Source organism: Siphateles boraxobius, unplaced genomic scaffold, assembly GCF_051911475.1.
Source record: "Siphateles boraxobius isolate OS27281-9 unplaced genomic scaffold, OSU_SipBor_1 11, whole genome shotgun sequence".
NCBI lineage: Eukaryota > Metazoa > Chordata > Actinopteri > Cypriniformes > Leuciscidae > Siphateles > Siphateles boraxobius.
In genome coordinates this window covers 12,511,751-12,517,968 of record NW_027508711.1, presented here as the reverse complement: position 1 = coordinate 12,517,968, position 6,218 = coordinate 12,511,751, and positions in this window count along the sequence as shown.

Here is a 6,218-nt window from a genome sequence, read left to right as displayed (position 1 = left end):
GTAATGTTCTCCATAATAAATGCTTGCATCAGCACTTTCTGTGGATATTGTGCTGGAATTCATCAAGCTGTTGAACAGTGGCATATTTCTGCCCCGAGAGCATTACTTACCCTGTTACCTTATCTGCTGTCTCATCATGAAGTATTAACCATGTTTTAGGAGACAGAAACGATGGAACAGAACTATAGACAAGTAACCCCCACTTCTCACGAGCCACTGAGAAAAATGTGTCCAAAACAGAGAAAGGAACTGCAATTCTTTCTGTGAATGAGAGCATGGGAAAAAAAGAACAAAGTCTGATATTTAAATAATTGATAATGAGGTGATGGTTAATAATTTACATGAACAAATCAGAGAAGGTGGTAAGTTATTAATCTTTTAGCTGCACACCTTAGCCCGACGGGCCGATGTTTCCTGAAAACGGACCATAGTGCACGGGCCAGGCCCAAGGCCGGAGGGTATAGGAGACCCCGTATTTCCAATACAGACAAAAGGTTGAACCACACTTGTTGAAAACACACTACGATAAGCCACAGATATTCACACTAACTGAAATCCAGTGTATCTGAGCACCATTAAAAGCGAACTATGTCACACATCACTGACCTGATCAATCCTAAGAATCACATATGGAAACATATATGTATGCTTGAGTCGGTGAAGTTGGTTTTACTGGTCGTTTATCTTTAGGAGAGCAAACAAAAATGTAAAGATAATCTTCATTTACTTTATTTCATGCCAATCATTTGGCAGAAAAAAAGATAGCACAACATTATATTGGTCGCCATATGTTATCAGTATTGCTTCAAAAATTAAGCTGATATATTTGATGCATTAAATTATGACCAAAAGATTATGGGCCCCCCAAAAAAAAAAATTCTGGTTGGCCTACCTATTTTTTTTAAACAATTTTACATAAATGCTGATTAAAAAAAGAAGAAAATGTTTTTAAATCTATGGCACACAGGCATTTTTGTCTGTATTCTTTGTTATATTCTTTATATATGTTTATTCATAATTTATTTGTTTAAGAGAGTCATGGTAAGCCTAACTTTGTTACATAACTGTGGGACATGAAAGCCAACTATCTAAAATTAAACATGCTCTAACCGATAAAACTTCAGTGATGGGTGTCCATGCATTTATTACTACTTGTTGAGATTACTTAAACTGTGGTTTATCTGAGCACTTTGGTCAGTCTTGTGGCTGTTTTAAAATGTGCTATATAAATAGAAGAACTTGAAAGACTGATTTAAAAATTGAAATCAGATTTCCACAAGACATTTGGTTTTGAAGATAAGTGTAAACATTATATCTAGTACTGGCCAATATATCAGTTATTGGCTTCAAAATATAATTACTTATCAGTTTAGTGAAAATATTTTCATTTCATCTTTTCATTTTTACAATTACAGTTATTATGAACATGATTCATAATGGACAGGCAACATATGCTTGGCATGAGCCAATCTTCAATGTCCAAAAAATATCTCTATATCAACAGTTTTTCTCACTTTATCTCTTACGATGTAATACAACTGAATCTTTTACCAGGCCCCTGTAAGTGTATGCACTGCACAAGACATTAGAAATTTCCATAATGTTTTGGCTTGAATCATACAGTATGTGCATTCATTACTATATGATAAAAAGCCATTAAAATATGGTCATTTTCATTGCGGGCTGAGAGGAGTGTGTCGTCGACGTATTCATATGTGACGTATTACAGTGCAAAGTAACAAAGGCCTCCTCTGTTTCAGCTGAGTGAGCAGGAGGTGCATCTGCTTGGTACACTAGCAATCTCCCAAGCCGGGATCGGATGAACGGATGAGAAAGATGAGAAAGAGGAGCCGAGCACCTGCAGGACTCCGCCCACTGCATCCACTTTCCCCACAACGCTACGGCATTTTAGAAGTTGCCAAGCACCAGCAATGGCGTTGCCAGGCAGGCGCTGCATTATTTATGATGCTGTGTTGCTCTCTCACAACCATCGTGCAACCTCACTGCAAAGGACGGACACAGGAGCAAAAAAACACAGGGGCATGAATGTACCCCACACGCGTTTGTTGCCCGAGTTAAAAAGTTCACAACATGCAAGATGAGAGACATCAGTCAAACCCTTCCGGCAAGCTAGAAGACAGCGCTCACCTGTTTTTGTGTGTTCGCGTGGCTGGTGTTGTTGCAGTGTTATCTTCAATAGAGCCGATTCTCCAGGCATCGCCCTTCATGGATGGACTGGGCCTCTGCTTTGGCCTTCCATCCGAAGTCAGCTGGTTCCACGTTGAGGAATCGCTTGTAGCCATGAACCCATCAGAGTATTGACCGCTTACTGATAAATGAACATCCTCCAACTGGCACTGTGCAGACTGTAATAGTCCTTTGAGACGGTTAGGGTCAGCCATGAATACATACAGTATCAGAGGCAATGTCCAAGCAAAGCATCCCAGGGCCTGGAGAAATGAAGTATAAAACAGGGGCAGGAGCAAGCCACCGCTTTGAAAGGCAGACAGGAGAGTGTGTGCATGGGGTAGAGCATGGCTGGAAGTTTATATGTGTTCTCCCTGAACCAGGGGACTGAATAAATAATACAATAGATATTCCTCTGATGAAGTCTCGCTGCGGCATTCATAATTATTTCATTGTTGTGGTAATGAGAGCGGTGTCCCGCTGCACTGTCAGGTACGAGCGCTGTGCCTCCATCAGGACTACTGCTGCATTTACACCAGACCTGTTCACTCCGATATCAAGAATAGGTTAAAAACAGAGTAAAGACACTAAAAAAAAGACTAAAGGTAAATGCTGCCAACCACAGCATGTGTTGGGTGTGGGTTGAGGTTAAAGGGTGAAAGCTGAAGGAACCTCTAGAACGTGTGTGGTATCTGGTGTGAGAAAGTGATATGGGGAGTTTTTGTGCTGTGGTGATATGAATGCCAGACTGCTTGGGATTCATTGTAAAGTCAGGCTCAAGTCCACAGGGGAGGGTCTTGGAAAAGAGGGTCAGGACACTCGTGTGCATCCATTTTCCTTTCAATTCATGAAGAAAAGTGTGCACCAACCTTGGAGAAGTTTTTATTTCGTGCTGACAGTGACATCTTAACCGTAGGATGCATAAAGGATCAAACTGACTCGATAGGGTATTGTTTTCAGATGTGTTTTTTTTTCTATTGCATCATTAAATTTATTGACATGCTTATTTGTCAAAGGTTCAGAAAAAAGTTATACTTCTTTGTCACTACCCCACATCTTTGTAAATACATGAATTACTCAAAAATATGGTTTATGACAATGTCAGTTTCGTGTTTAAAAAAAAAGAAGAAGTGTTGACTCATTTTATGTATTCATGTAGGTTTTTTGGATATGCATTCTAAGGTTAAACTTATTTTCTGATCTTAGTTTTTCTCCTAGTTTTAGTTTTAGACTTATTGTATCAGCCTAGCCAGGGGTGAATTTACCGAAAGTATCGTTAGCCAACTATGGTCGCAAGTTCCGTCGTTATCAGCATAGTTCACAGGTCGGCGTTTCCCGAAACCATCGTTCCAATGAACATAGCAAAGTTGTGTGGTTGGAACGACAGCTCTTGACCTGTGGTTAGAAGCATAGTTTCTTGTTTTCATGACATGTGGACTCAATAAATCCTTATCTTGAGCTAAATAAGCAAGCTGACATTCAGTACAATATGTATCTTTTATTTAGAATACATATGTGGCGAACAGGACGAGGCCGAGGGACGTGAGAGAACGGCGCGAGGCCGGTGGTGCGAGTGTTAATGTGCGACACCTGTGAGGCACACCGGTTCATTAACACTCGCACCACTGGCCTCGCGCCGTTCTCTCATGTCCCTCGGCCTCGTCCTGTTCGCCTCAACATACAAAGGTCATTTATTTTAGTTTGTCAAAAGATTTAAAGCACAGTTTTTGAAGAGTGTGCAGGTGCATCCGTGCTCTAGTACATACAAACGAGCCTAAACTGGATATAAAGCAAAATAATTGAGAAAAATTAGAAGTTCTCAGATGCCATGTCCATAATTTATAGCAAAACATCTAGCATTAATTAGATCTCAAACAGATTCATTAAAAGAAGTTATTACTCCAGCACGTGCATGAGCTCATTAACCAACGTGGTTGAACGACCACATTGCGACAATATGGTTTCGGGAAACAGTCGTGACTAGCTACTTGATTTCTTCAACGATGGATCGTACTATTGTAGTTAAGCAGCGAGTTACGTCGTTGTACGGGAACAAACCCCAGGTTGGAATCTTAAAACCAGCTTAGATCAGCAAACCACCTTAGGCTGGTTTATGTGTGTTTCTTCAGCATGGTTATGAGTCATATTGAAAGCCAAGCCATTTTGAGGAGCCATAACATCCAAAAGCCGTCTTCATATGTGCTGTTAACTTGTGCTTCAGATGTAGTCTTGAAGATTGAATCTCAAAGTCTCCCTGTGGGAGAGGTTTTTGGTTTATTAAAGCATGAGAAGTGGACCCTTAAAACCCCAGATCAGACAGGACATGCAAGGAAAAGCCTGGGGTTTTGAGGAGAGGGTGCTCTCCGTCGCCTAATCCTGTTAGCACTGTGAGGAGGAGGGTGGGGAGCACAATAGGACCCCGTCCTGCAGCAGCTGGGGTCCCGAGCGCTCCTACCCGATCAAACCCACCCCCTGTTCCCCAGAGGCTTTCAAAATCTTTTCTTCAGTGTTCCTCATGGTGTTGTGCTGCTCACCAGGCCACCTGCAAAGACCCTTAATACCATTACCTCTACTCAGTGGACAGGGGCGATTAGGCATCAACTGCCCATATCAGTAGAGAAGTGTACGTGTCTGCTAAAGAACCCAAAATACATCTAGACACCATAAAGGTCAAGTACAAGAGGGGTCAGGGTTACAAAGACCTCAATTCCCACCTTACTAATCAATATGTTACTCTTTTTTTTTGCATCACAAATTTGTTTTGGATCCCAGCAGCTTTACTTAAAGGACCATCTACATCTCATATACTTAAAGCAAAATCGAAGAACAAACTGATGTGATGTCATTTCGAACAAAATCAGGCCAAAACGAACTTCGTTTGGAGATTTTTGGGAGTTCAAAACAGCTTGCCAAATCTGGAAAAGTTTGCTACGGCTACTAAACACCTTTTGTACTTCCATTGTTCTGTGGCGATTATGTAATAGGTAGGCGTGTGGCTGCTGAGTTCAGCTGGCTGAGTCCATGGGTGGAATAAACATATGGCAGGACTTTTACTTTCTGACCCCTGGACTTTACACCTCTGGCTAACAGTAGCAAACAACTGCTCACGCATTTCGAACTTCTTTTTACCCCTAAACTAAGAACAAAAAAGATCTTCGCCGTGAGTATTTTGGGGCCCTTACAAACAAGTCCTTCAACACACCTTATTAAATCATGGATTTCCAAATCTACTGTTTGATGGTAGTAGTTCATTACTCAGGACATGATTAGGATCAGCAACAATATTGTTGGCCATTCTTCATATATTATAATCATAATATGATTCATTGAGTTTCCCAAGAGTTTGGCCTACAACCTTTGAGCAAATTATTTTTTGATGGAACAACTTTGTCTTTAAAGTATTGGATAAACACTTACACCATGTAGAATTACAATACCGTAAAACACTTGTGAGAAACTGAAGAAGAATTTGCCTGCTTGCCTCAAAAGACCTGAGACGACAGGAAAAAGTCCCTAAACTTATAAAGGGAATCCTGTGATACTTTCTCTAATGGGAGAAAATTACATGACATGCATAGATAAACAAATGCATATGTCATCTCGCATCCACCAGAGCTTTTGAAAGTACTCATTTGCCCTTTTCTGCTCTCATTATTTCCTCATTTCTCAGCTCATTGCTCACATCATAAAGATTCCAGCATGTCTGCAACATCCCTTACACACCCTCCTCTACAAGTATCTCCAAACAAACCAACAATTAACACAGCCGTCCTTTGAAGTGTCTCACACACCGAGTTAAAGCAGCAGCTCCATTTGAAGAGTCTAATAAGGGCAGATGAAGCAGAGGAATGGGGCCAGGACTTAGAGGAACGCATACTGAAGCAGAGGGAGCAGGAGAACAGGGAGGGTGGTAGGGTGACTGGCAGCCTCTACTTAGACAGATACACCCACAATAAAAAAAATCAATGAGAGAGCATCAGTCGGCATTTCGGTCAACGCTCTGAGCTGCATGCATAAACACACTTGGCCTC